The sequence below is a fragment of the Salvia miltiorrhiza genome, chromosome 8 (assembly GCF_028751815.1).
Source record: "Salvia miltiorrhiza cultivar Shanhuang (shh) chromosome 8, IMPLAD_Smil_shh, whole genome shotgun sequence".
Lineage (NCBI taxonomy): Eukaryota > Viridiplantae > Streptophyta > Magnoliopsida > Lamiales > Lamiaceae > Salvia > Salvia miltiorrhiza.
Genome location: NC_080394.1, coordinates 49,889,476 through 49,902,163, shown reverse-complemented (window position 1 = coordinate 49,902,163; position 12,688 = coordinate 49,889,476). Strand labels below are relative to the sequence as shown.

Below are 12,688 nucleotides of genomic sequence, written 5' to 3'. Positions count from 1 at the left end.
AGTCTTCAGTCCTTCGTCCTTCAGTCTTCAGTCTTCTGTAATACCCGCCATTTATATTCTTTATATATATATATATAAAAATACATATAACATTATAAAGATTATTTGGTAGGAATTTAAACTTTTATCATTTGCTAAAACTAGAAAATTTCTAAACATGCTTAAAGGTATTTCACGTCCATTAAGGATGTGTGACTCATTAATGTCTTTTAGTATTATAATAATAATAATAAAAAAAATGCATATGTATATGAATATATATGTATATTAATGATCCATTAATTAAATTTCAAAAATGGGATTATTATTAACTATATATATATATATATACATATACATTGAGCTAAGTGATATTATATGTCGGTCAATCATACTATGCTTATATGAGCATAAAATGATATTATTATATTTTTCATTAAACAATGAAAAATTTAGTTACCTATATTCTATGGGTAGAATTTAAAGGAGATATCATTCTTGATATAAGAAATAATCGTTTATATTAAATAAATGATTTTGGTTACTTTTGTGATAATGCATAATATTGGAAACTAGCAAATGCAGATAAATCAAAAATATATTATTATTGCATTGTTATTAGCCCACAATTTAAATTTTTGGGAATAAGCTATGATGCAATTACAGCTTGATAATTGAGCTAAGTTTGATATTATGGGGATGAATTACTACCATTTTGGAATAATTAAATTATTCATATTTATAGCATCACAAATTATATTATTTATTTATAGTAATATTTTTATGGAGATATCATATTTTTGTGTAATACCAAGTATTCCGCTATATTGTGTTTACGGGAACTTGAATATATTACTCCAGGAAACAACGGTGATAGCCTACGAAAAATAGGGTGGGAGGTAAGATTAATATGAAGATTGCGATAAGGGACAACCGAATATTTTAGACATTTCCTTACGCTATCTGAGTTACTTTACATTTAACACTCTCTCTCTTGCGAACTACTTTTTTTTCATTTCATAAACAGCTGCCTTCTTCACTCTTACACTCACAAAGTCATCTCTCTCCTCTACTTGCCAAAGAAACTCTCTCTTTCATCTCTTGTACCAGCACCACCGCCTCACCATCCTCTTAGCAACACACACCAGTATCCCTCACCTCCGTAATCACCAAACGACGAAGGGAAGCAGCCGGCAGCGAGCAAGCCCAGCCGCGCCGCCCCGCCGCCACGCCGCCTCTTCGAGCTCGTCGATTGAGCTCCGCCTGCCACCGTCGTTACCACCACGACCCTCCTACGCCGCCACCCTCGCAAAAGCCAGTCGAGGACGCTGCGGAATCACAAGAGAGACGCTACAAATCTCTTTGATTTGTTGCCTGAAATTAGAGCAGGAGCTCAAGTGGACTACCTTCGCCGACTCGTATCTTCGCCGACCGACCACTAGACCGTGAACCATCAAAACTTAACCATTCCTTCATCTTCAGGCTACCAACAACACAAATCGAAAAGGTGAAATACTCTCTCTATCTCTCCAACTAACGACCGCAATATCCTTCGGCAACCAACGTCGAATTTCCGACATATCCGCCAACCGACTTGCGACCTTCGTGTCTCGCTCTCCCTACGACGAAAAGAGACCAAGAAAACACCGTCGTATAGCCCGACCAAACAGCCCAGCCGTTCGTCTCCACGACCAAACATCATCACGTACAAAGGACCGAAAGATCTCTCGACGAGCACCCTTGTTTCTCACCTTGTGCTGCCCTCACTTTCGACATATTTTCAGACGAACTGAAGCCATCCCTCATGATACCAAAGCCATCAAGCTCAGCCCCCAATCGCCGTTTACCTCATCGGCGTTGATATCGCCGGTAGCCAACGACCCTATCTCAAACTTTGCTTGAGTTTTATACCTCATGTAATAAGTATATATATATATACTTACGTAAAATACTCACACACACAGACACAGAATATATATAGATATGTATTATTACCTATATTGAATACTTATATATGTATATATATATATATACGTAAATATATATATATATATATATGTAATAATATTACTATTATTATTAATATTGTTAATAATAGTATTGTTATTATTATTATTATTATTGATATTATTATTTCTTCTCATAAGAAGAAATCTTACGTAGTAAATTATTATCAATAATTTTAGATCTCGAACGGAAAAATGAAAGCACCGAGCTTGCTCCACGACAAAGCACAACTTGAATTTCCCAAACACTTGTGGATTTGAGTAAGTGTTAAAGTGCTACTGATTTATTTAAATTATTGACTTGTTGCAAATTATTTTGCATGGCTAGTTTTGCATGGGAATATACCACTCTGTCACGGACCCTACTCGATTTAATTGAGGATAACTAAGTCGGGAAACCGCGACGAAGGGACACAGTTATCGATGGCGATAGAAAGGGAGTTTCTGTCACGACCGGACTTAATTAAGGATAAATAAGCCAGGAAAACGTAACTAAGGACACAGTTATCGACGGCGGTAAAAAGGGGGTGAACAAATAATAGATGATCGAACTAAAATTTGTTTAAAGAAGGGAAAATTTATAGTACACCTGATGTTTAGTCACAAGACTCGAACAGACTTGTAGGTTCAGATAAAACTGGCTTAACTGAAAGAACATAAAACCTAAGAGTACGCAGCGGAATAACAATATCTGATTACATGTATGGAGACATGTATCCAAGAGTTCATTCATTTAACCTATGACAAAAGCTCCGCTCTTCACTTCATCTCCATCAGCCACTGCTCAACCTGCACATTTAGAAATATATGCAGGGCTGAGTACGAGAGTACTCAGTGGGCACGTATGCCTAAATATAAAATACATGCATCATAAAACTGTAAATTGTCATGCCATCAATAACAGTACAGCAAGGGAGTTTTTGTGAAATAGGCCCAAGCTTACTAAATTTATTTGTGATTCTTAAAGTTCGTCTGATCAGACTAAGTTCTTTTGTATTCTATCATATCTGGAACTGTGTGTCGGAGAGGTGGCCACCTCTCACGAACACTTGACCGGCCAACCCGCTAGATGACTCACGGTCATTGGTGTACACTAGTCAAGGTAGGATAGCTATCAACTGCTCAAGACCCGAATTCGATTACATCATTGGCAAAGCCAAAGCAGATAGATATCATACTAAAACTGAAACATTTTATGGCAAGACATACTTGAAATAACTTTAATTCAAAGATTTTGTAACGAAATAACTTGTTCAAAGGTAGCATTAAACTCGTTTGATAGACATATAAAACTGAAATTAACAATTAATTCATCTCATGCATTTATCTGTATAAGAGGCCTACGCCACGCAGGGGATCTCTATATACGTATAGTGAAAGTAATGCCCACCTGATCCTCAGTGTGGAAGAGAGGTGATCTTAAGCGGTGGTACCGTCCTGTGAACCAATTCCTACAAGACGAGTTCTTAACTCTTAGCACATATCATGGATAACAAAAACCATTGTCTACTTGGGATCTCTAGGTCAACCTATTCCCGGACTTACAACGCAAAATCGAACTAGGGATTATGCATTTTACATACGTTAGCTTATCTTGATGCCTTATCTAGGTTAACTTACTCATTTACATGAAAACTTTGCACAAAACATATCCCAAACTCGTCATGCACATATACATAATATTTCATGAAACATCCTTTAAAACCAACTTTCAAACTTAGAAAATAATTCAACAACTTGAGCTCTTAAGGGGCTGTTTTGCAACAGACAGCAATTCTGCCTCGGATCTCTAAATGAGGCTCCAAAGGACATTCTGGAAACTAGACATTTCAAGGATCATTCTCCAATTTGAATCGAATGAAACAGAGTTTAAACGAGCAAGATATGCCCACTCAAAGATGGGTACTTAACAAGCAAAAATCTGGAAACTTCAGATTTCCAGATTAGAACCAAGTCAATGGGCCTTCTTTAAAAATTCATATCTCCCATTACAAAAGGCCACTGGGAACTCCAAGGGTCAATCTGAAAACTAGGGAGAGAGTGTGACACTCTCCAGTTGAATTTACCCCAAGAGGATTCATGGTTTAGGAGATATTAACATCCAAAGTTCAGTGCACAAAAAGAGTTCAAGTTCGGCAGATTCAAAGTTTAATTTAGAAAAACCACTTTAGGCTTTACCAAAAATTCTACAAATGAACAAATAAGTTCCCAACATGTCAATGGATATTCAATATAAAAATGGGCTTGAGAATCAAAGATTTAGGTTGGCCTTTGCCACCTCAAAGTCGTAGGTTTGTAAAACCTACTGGAGGATACACAGAATAAGAACTAGACTTCAAAGAATTATACCGGGCATTTCCCTCATCGCAAAATAGTGAGGCCAGTTTCAAACGAAAGATAAGGGAGTCTAGAGTATCATATTAATGTTTCAAAGGGTTTTACCGATTGAAACGTGACTTATGGCCTCCCAAAGATTGTTTACCAGAAATGCATTCCAGACGGGCAGTGATGTTTAACAATTCATAAATAAATCATAAGAGCTCTAAAAATTCTGAAAATATACCATAGTGTAGAAAACATATAAAATATGATACATAATTAATTTGGGAATTTTTGGGCACCGTTTGGACGGCTGAAATCGCCTTGCAAAATACTGCCGGAGCAGTGTGCTTATGGCAGATTCGCAGCTTTACCTCATGCACGATTTTTCACCCAATAAACTCTACCAAAATAAACATCCAAGACCATAAAACATATCCTCACACAATATAGCACACATATGTGTAAAAATCCGTGGTCTTAAAGTATTTTCAGTTGAGAAGACAAAAGAAAACTCACCCTCGAAGCACAACCTTCACTCTAACTTTACGCCCTAGTTTTCCCATGCTCTCCCTTGCTTTGATACTCCTCTTGGGGCTTCAAGGGCTTCTATGGAGTGTGATAATGGTGGGAGAAGAGTCTTGGGAGTGGGGGAGATGTGGAGGGACGAAAATGGAGAGGGGAGAAGAGAGTGAGAGCACTTTCTTGCCTTAGCACTTTCTTGGAGTGAAAATGAATGGAATGGGAGAAGTTAATTTGCAGCCACTCTTGCTTTTGGGGAGGCTATGCACGAAAATTTGGGGTAGGATAGGGTGGGGATGGCTGCCACCAATGGAAGGTACCTTGTGGCATGCAATTTGGTAGTTCCAATGCCAAGTCATGATGGTTCTTGTCCCCTTTTGAATTTAGAAAGGTGGCTGATGTGTAAGTGGGCTTTGGGGCTGAAATGGGCTGCATTTGGGCTCTAAAATAGGGCCTTAAAATCGGCCCAAGCCTCTCTAAAAAATCGGCCCACCCTTGGCCCTCTATACGGGCCGTAATCGCTCAAACCCGAACTAAAACAAACTCGTATTAGAAATAAATATGCACTTTGCTTTTCATACTTTGAAATGAAAATAAATATACCTATTTATTGAAAACAACAACACACGAAAAAAAAAAATAATCATCTTCTTATTTACCGACTTTCTTAAGAGAAAACCTAGGCATCAAGACTCATTAAAACATCGCTAGGATAATTATTCTTTTTAACCGGGAATCAGGGATCTATCATATCCTAGTAATATCAATAGGATCATGTGAAACCTAGGATCGAAAATCCGGGGTATTACAACCTTTGAATAATAATTATTCATCGACTCAAAGATTCTTATCGCGGTCTTAAACACGCGAAGATAAATAATTGCATGCTTGCTAGTGTAGTGACTCTGTCTCCAAAATACGAAATTCATAAACATAGATGAAAACATAAAACGCTTCAATTACTGGCAGATAGAAAATTTAACACACAATATTGTAATTAAAATACTGATAAAAGAGCGGGTCACTACAAAATTCCTATCATGCATGCAAAGGTGATGTATACATGTGATTAGTAATAATTGTAATGACCCGACTTTTAATTGAGGATTTAAAATCTTCTAATGACAGATTAAGGATTTATTATGACAATTAGGGTTCGGCATCCATTAATAAAATATGAACTTATATGAATTTGATGATTTATATACGTGATGATTTATTTTTATTTTTATTTTCAGTGGACGATGCACTCAAAATATATTTTGAGTCCATTAATTTATTAATGAGGATTTAACATTGAAGTGTTAAAAATGAATTTTTATTAATTACTAAAATTGATCCATGTGGTTAGTTAATTTATTAAATTAACAAGCCCAAATGGATTTTATACTTCAAATAAGAATTTGTCTTGTATGTGTCAATGTATTTAAATGAGTTTGAAACCATATGATTAATGTATTAATCTCTTAGATATTTTAATGATTAAATTTGAATAAATCCTAAGCATGCTGAAGAATTTACTACGCATGCTGAATAAATTCTTCAGTCATACAAAGCAAGCTGAAAAAGAATTCTGTGTTCATACTGGTCAGTTGAATAAATTACACGATCCTCATCCATCCAAACCACCCCATTTTTCTTTAAAACCACAGCCACTTTCACCATTCTCACACCACCATTTTCAATTCCTGCAGCAAGTTCACACAGCAACTACACCACCAGACCAAGGTTTTCTTCTTAAACTGAGCTCGTTTATTTTGAGCTCTCTATTTCATTCAACTGTTGCAGAGAACCACCAACACATACGAATTTCTCATATTCCATTTCATGTGCATATGTAGCCTGCCTGTTTATAAACGGAATTTACACATACAAATGAAGGGTTGAAATTACAGGAATGAATGTTTAAGTGCAGTATGCTCGATTGAAGAACATTTACAGTATTTGAAAATGAATTCAGTAAAAAGCCTATTTCTATGTGTTTGACTGAAATCTGGGGTGAGCCCCTGTTTTGTGTGAGATCCGAGGGAGACGGCAGCCGCGGTGGCTGCCGATGGTCGACGGAAGGCGGTGGAGCCGTGGTTCCGTTCTGCCAAAGGGCAAAAGAAGAGAGAGAGAGGGATTTCAGATTTTTAATTTAGAAAGGGAAGGATATTGAAAATAAGAAAAGAGGAAGGAAAGTTAGGGTTTTTACCTGGGCTCTCTCAGGCGACGGCGGCTCCTCTACGGCTCCTGGCCGTGAGTCCACCGGCGAAGGAAAGACGGCGGCGACGGCACAGCAGGGGCTGTTTCCGTGCGTCCTGTTTCCAGAGAAAGAAACTGAGACGGGAGAGAGAGAAATAGAGGGAAGGGAGAACAGGGGGCGGCCGTGGCGTTGAACGGAGCCGGTCGTTCCGCCGTGGAGGTGAGGCGGAGGAGGTGACAGCGGCGGCGTGGTGGCGCTTGCTGTGTCTTGTTTCCGGCAGAGTGAGCGAGAGAGATAGAGGCGAGAGGGTGAGAGAGGAGAGTTCAGGGAAGTAGAGAGATGGAGCAGCCGCGCCGCTCGCCGGCGGCGGCGGCAGACGTCTGAGAGAGAGAGATGAGAGGGTGTGTGAGGCGCAGCTTCTGATGTGTGTGTGCAGAGTGTGTTTTAGTGTGTGTATGTTATTTAGGGTTGGCTTGTTGGGCTTGCTGTTGGGCCGAGACTTGGGCCGATTTTAATAAGTGTTTGGGCCCTTATTTAATTAACAGATGGGCTTCGATTTAAATGTTTGGGCTCGGCCCTTTACAAATAAAATCTGATGGGCTTCTTTTAATTAAAGGATTTGGGCCTATTTTAACTTAATTGCTTGGGCCTTTATTAAACAAAAATTGAATGGATCTAATTTATCTAATTAATTTGGGCTTATATACATTTAAATTATTTGAGCTCTTAATTATTAATTTAAATTGAGCTTGATTAATTTAATTATATATTAACCTTTAAATTAATTATTTAAATGGAATTCTTTTATTTCAAGTATTTTTATAAGTGGACTTTAAAATAAAATATTTTTTAGTTAAACTCTTATTTAATCAATTCTTTTCAAATGGCTTATTAATATGGATTATTTGAGAATGATTAAATTATATAAGTATGAGAAAGCATAATCTATGATGATATAATTTGTCTATGTGATATTATAGGATTTGTTTTTAAATGACGGAATATTTGACTTGTTGGCATAAATAGAACGAATTATGATTGATGCGCATGTTGATGTTCGAGTAAACGGTTTCGAACCTAAATGTTAGTTATGTGATAGATGTTTTGAGTTTAAGGTTTTGAACGAGACAAGATTAATATGGATGCTAGAACCCTAAAATCATTAAAGGAGATAGTTTAGTTTAGAGACCTATTTTCCTTTCTTTCACAACTCCTTCTCGAACTTATCGATTCTTCGTCAATAAAGGTCCAGGCGGGAAGTGATAGCTAAAGAGGGAAGTAACTCTACGCCCGTTGTGGGAACGAATAAGGTGGGCTTTCTTAAAACACGTATATAGAGATCCCCTGCATACAGGCCTCTTATACGAAATGAAATGAATGACATGATATAACTGTGATATTTCAAATGGTGAATGGTTCTTATGAAATGAAATGTTTATGGAAATGATTAAATGATGAATGGTTCTTATGAAAGAAAGGAAATGTTTATGAAATGATTGTCTGCCAAAAATGTTTATGTTTTATGTATGTATCCTATCTGTGTTGGTTCGCCAACTATAAAGGAAATCGAATTCGGACCCTACGCTAGACGAAGGTTTGCTAGTAAGGGTTAACGTGTACACTCATGGAGACTGTGTGTCGCTTGCGACCGGTCTTAGCGTCCGTGGAAGGAGGCCTCCTTCCCGGTGCGTAAAAGGAACAGATATGGATCATATAGACCGAAAATGGGATGCGCATCCAACTTTATGAAATGAAAGAAAATGTTTAGTAAGCACAGGTCCTTCAAGTAAAACCCTGTGTGTTACTGTTGGCAGTACAATAAATGATATAAAATGTTATGTTTCCGGCATATGTTCACTGAGTATTTTTACTCAGCCCTGCATGTTGTTTTCCCTAATGTGCAGATTGAGCGGGTGATGGAATGGAGTGGAGTTGAGCGGATGTACCTTTTGACATAGAACAAAAATGTAACCTTGAGTATACATCTTCATATGTATAACTCACACGTATTTCCGCTGAAAGATACTCTGATTATGATAATGTTTTATTTTAAGTATGATACTCTTTTGTTGAGTAATCCACTTCGACGGGCCTTCCCGAACGAATGTCTTGATTTTGCCCAAGTGATCAGTTATGATCCTAGTGTTATATAATAAATGTCTCTTTTCGTAAAATGTTTGATTGTTAAGTAAATGCCCCTTTCTTTCCCCGCTTCTTAATCCCCTTCCCGAGTCATAACTCCGGTTAAACCATCCTTAGGGATTGCGGGCTGTGACAGAGTGGTATCAGAGCAATTCGTTTGCTCTGGCCCAAGAATTTTCCTTCAAAAGCCAAGTCTAGATCGAGTCATTTGACTTAAATGAATCTTATGACACCGCTCAACGCTCCATTGCATCACGCTCAATCAAGAAAAAGGTAACTGAAGTTACAATGTTTAATTATGTTATGGTTTTAAACAGTTGCAAGGATGTGATTGTGAAATGTAGGTTATGAATGAAATGTTGATGCTTTACCTTTTTATGGCACAATTTGTGTATATTATGTTGATACGATTGTACGAATGAAAGGACATGGACACGTTTTTCAAGGAACATAGATTGCTATGAGTTACATGATCATAAATTGGAAAAGAACATAGATTGATGGATCAATAGGATATTCCTATATATTAGATGCTTGATATGTTGAATGAGAAAAATGACTGAACACCTCGAATGTTTTGGTTTCCTTCGGAAGACTGTAGTTTCGTTAAAACTCAAAGATAGACTGAAAAGATACGTGCCACGATGATAGTAAGTCAACAAAAGGTGGCAAGAGACAACTTCAAGATGGGCGCTACACCACGAAGGTTTTTAAGCATAGTCTCTACGTTCGATAGTTCACACATGACGGAACATCGAATTAACTTTGTTTCATGATGAGTTATAGAAAGAATATGGTTGGACTGTTACATTACTATGTTGTAATATATCTACTTATGGAAGAATGTTGAACGTTCGGAATATAAGTCTAAGAGATAGGACCCTATGCTTCAGCTATTAGCTTACTGTTACGAACTTAAGTTTTGTTATGTATAGTATGATGAGAATTTAGAAGACCCAGAATTACCAAGTTCGGGATGATGTTTCCCGTGTAACTGGGAAGTGATTAGGTTGGACCTGGCCAGTCCACATGATCCAAATCTCAGTAGACGTCTTTTGGGTTTATAAACCCCTGTATTTCAACTTCAGTTTAAAAAAAAAAAATCAGATGGGTTCTCACTCTAGGTCATTTTGTTCGACTTGGTAGTTACTCCTTTCTACCCTCTGGTTATTTATTTGAGTCTCTTGAACAAATTTTCTGCAACACTTTATTTTGATATCATTCGAGATTTGAGCCTTTGCAACTTTTGAGTTGTTCTAGTAGATTCTTTTGATGTATACGACTAAGAAGCGTTAGTATATTGACTTAGTAAGTCACCCAAACTATAGCATGGTTAATTGACCTTCAGTTGTGTCTAAATTAGTTGAGATTAGTATTTCTCCTCTGATTATTATCGACCACTCCTTTTGTTAACAATTTATAGTACAAACCGTAAGGTTTGAGAATAAGGACTTGAGTTATTTTGTCTATGCTGATTTCACGATGGAATCATGGAAAAAGTGTTACGCATGTGATATGAGAAAAGGAATGTATTGATGATCGTTTTTTTTTTAAATAGAATGTCTGGTAGATGAGAAGCTAGAAACGAGATGGGGACAAAAAAATGAACCATTACGAAAGATGGATGAACTTTTTCTCGAGTAAAGCTTGTTATAGCTATGAAACCAAGAATCTAGTTGAGGGTAAACTCTAGATTAAGACGATGAAGAAAACCTTTGATTTTCTTTGTACCGCACAAGAAAGACTTCATGTGTTGCGTTCCAGTTGACTAGATCTAAATTTTGGTGAAAAGCCAAAAGAAAAGCAATGACTCAAGAATGGTTAGCAAACTTGGCTTAGAAAGACTTTAAGACGGATACATATAACATATATTTTCAATATCTGCGATAGGAGGAGAGAAACGAAAATGTTCAATCTGAAGCAAAACAGGATATCTATGACCCAGTATGACCACATTTGTTGTGGCATGTCCGTTATACCCCACAATAGGTGGACATCAATGAAAAGATCCCGAAGAAGTTTCGCCCTGGCCTAAAGTATGAGATAAGAATGGCACTCGCCAACCACGATGAGTTTACGTACTTTGAATTGCTCAGCAAAACTCTAGACGCTAAGGTAGTTATGCCCGGGGATCACCCGTCACAAATACAAACTGAACAAAGCGAACAAGACATGAAAAACTTTTCACCCATAGAAGGAACGACGATAGTGACACGTAGTTATATGAACCTGTAATTGAATGTAGGATCACTTAAGGTGGTAGCGAATAACTTGATGTTTTACCAATATGGAACGTAGATGTAACCCTAAGAATGGACTGGTTAGCTGAGAACTATATGCTATGATTTATGCAATGAATGGGAAATCTCCTTCAAACCTCCAGGAATAGACGCTTTAAGTTTTCACGAGATTAGTATAAGGAGCGGATACCAGTTATTTCATACATACAAGCCATGAAGGTGATAAATAAGAAACATTACCAAGCTTTCCTTGTATACCTAAACGGATGAGCTAGCACAGAAAGGACAGTTGAGGACGTAGAAGTTATACGTGAATTTCATTATGATTATCCGGAGAACTTACCAAGACTGCCACCCAATAGATAAGTAGAATTTACCATCGACCTAGTACCAGGATCGACACGTGTATCAAAAGCATTGAACAAGATGACTCCAAAGGAATTGGAGAACCTAAAGATCCAATTGCAGAAACTACTAGACCTAAGTTAGATCATGTCTAGTGCATTCCCACCGGGAGCGCATATTTTGTATGTTATGAAGAAATATGGCACTTTGAAAAGGCGTACAGACAATAGAGCGATGAACAAACTAATACTCATGAATGAATATCCTTTACCGAGGGTAGATGAATTGTTCGACCAACTCAAGGATGCAAGTGTGTTTTTCCAAGATCGATTTTAGGATCGAGTATCATTAGCTAAAAGTCATACAAGAAAGTATACTCAAAACAAATTTTAGAATGGGTTATGACCACTACAAGTTTGTAGGTGTGCCATTCAGGCTAACAAATGCCCAAATATATTCATGGGCATCATTGATAGAGTATTCCACCTTCACCTGGATAAGTTTGTCTTAATGACTTCAAGAATGAAGATGAACATAAGGAACATTTAGGGACCATGTACACAAGTACTATTGGGTGAACGAATTTATGCTAAATCAGTAGGTGTGAGTTTTGCTCAAGGAAGTGGCATTTTCTGGAACATATTGAATGATTTGAGTTTATATTTATTAAATATTGCACGTATAATTTACTTAGATTAATTTGAACACCAAGGTTCAAATTTGATGAAGGCCGTGAGTCATAAGGCCAGAGACGAGCGATGCTCAATTTTAATTGAGTTATTTTGAGCATGCCAATGTGTTTAGAATAATTAAAAATATTTGTATTTAAATTTTTGGAATTTATTTCCATTAAATACAAATTTTCTAACTATTCGATGATTTATTAAGTTGAGATATGTGGAGTATGTGAAGTCATGTAAGTGAACTAGCAGTGCATATGAGTTAATGCT

General features: G+C 37.2%; 1 long non-coding RNA gene across 1 annotated transcript; it reads right to left on the bottom strand.

The window, feature by feature from the left end:
• Positions 1 to 2,510: 2,510 nt before the first annotated feature.
• On the bottom strand, positions 2,511 to 5,050 carry LOC130998859 (uncharacterized). Its single transcript, XR_009093315.1, has 3 exons — positions 4,824 to 5,050; positions 3,376 to 3,436; positions 2,511 to 2,774 (listed from the first exon to the last, which is right to left on the bottom strand). It is a non-coding gene; the product is annotated as an uncharacterized LOC130998859 (long non-coding RNA).
• Between the last annotated feature and the right edge of the window lie 7,638 nt (positions 5,051 to 12,688).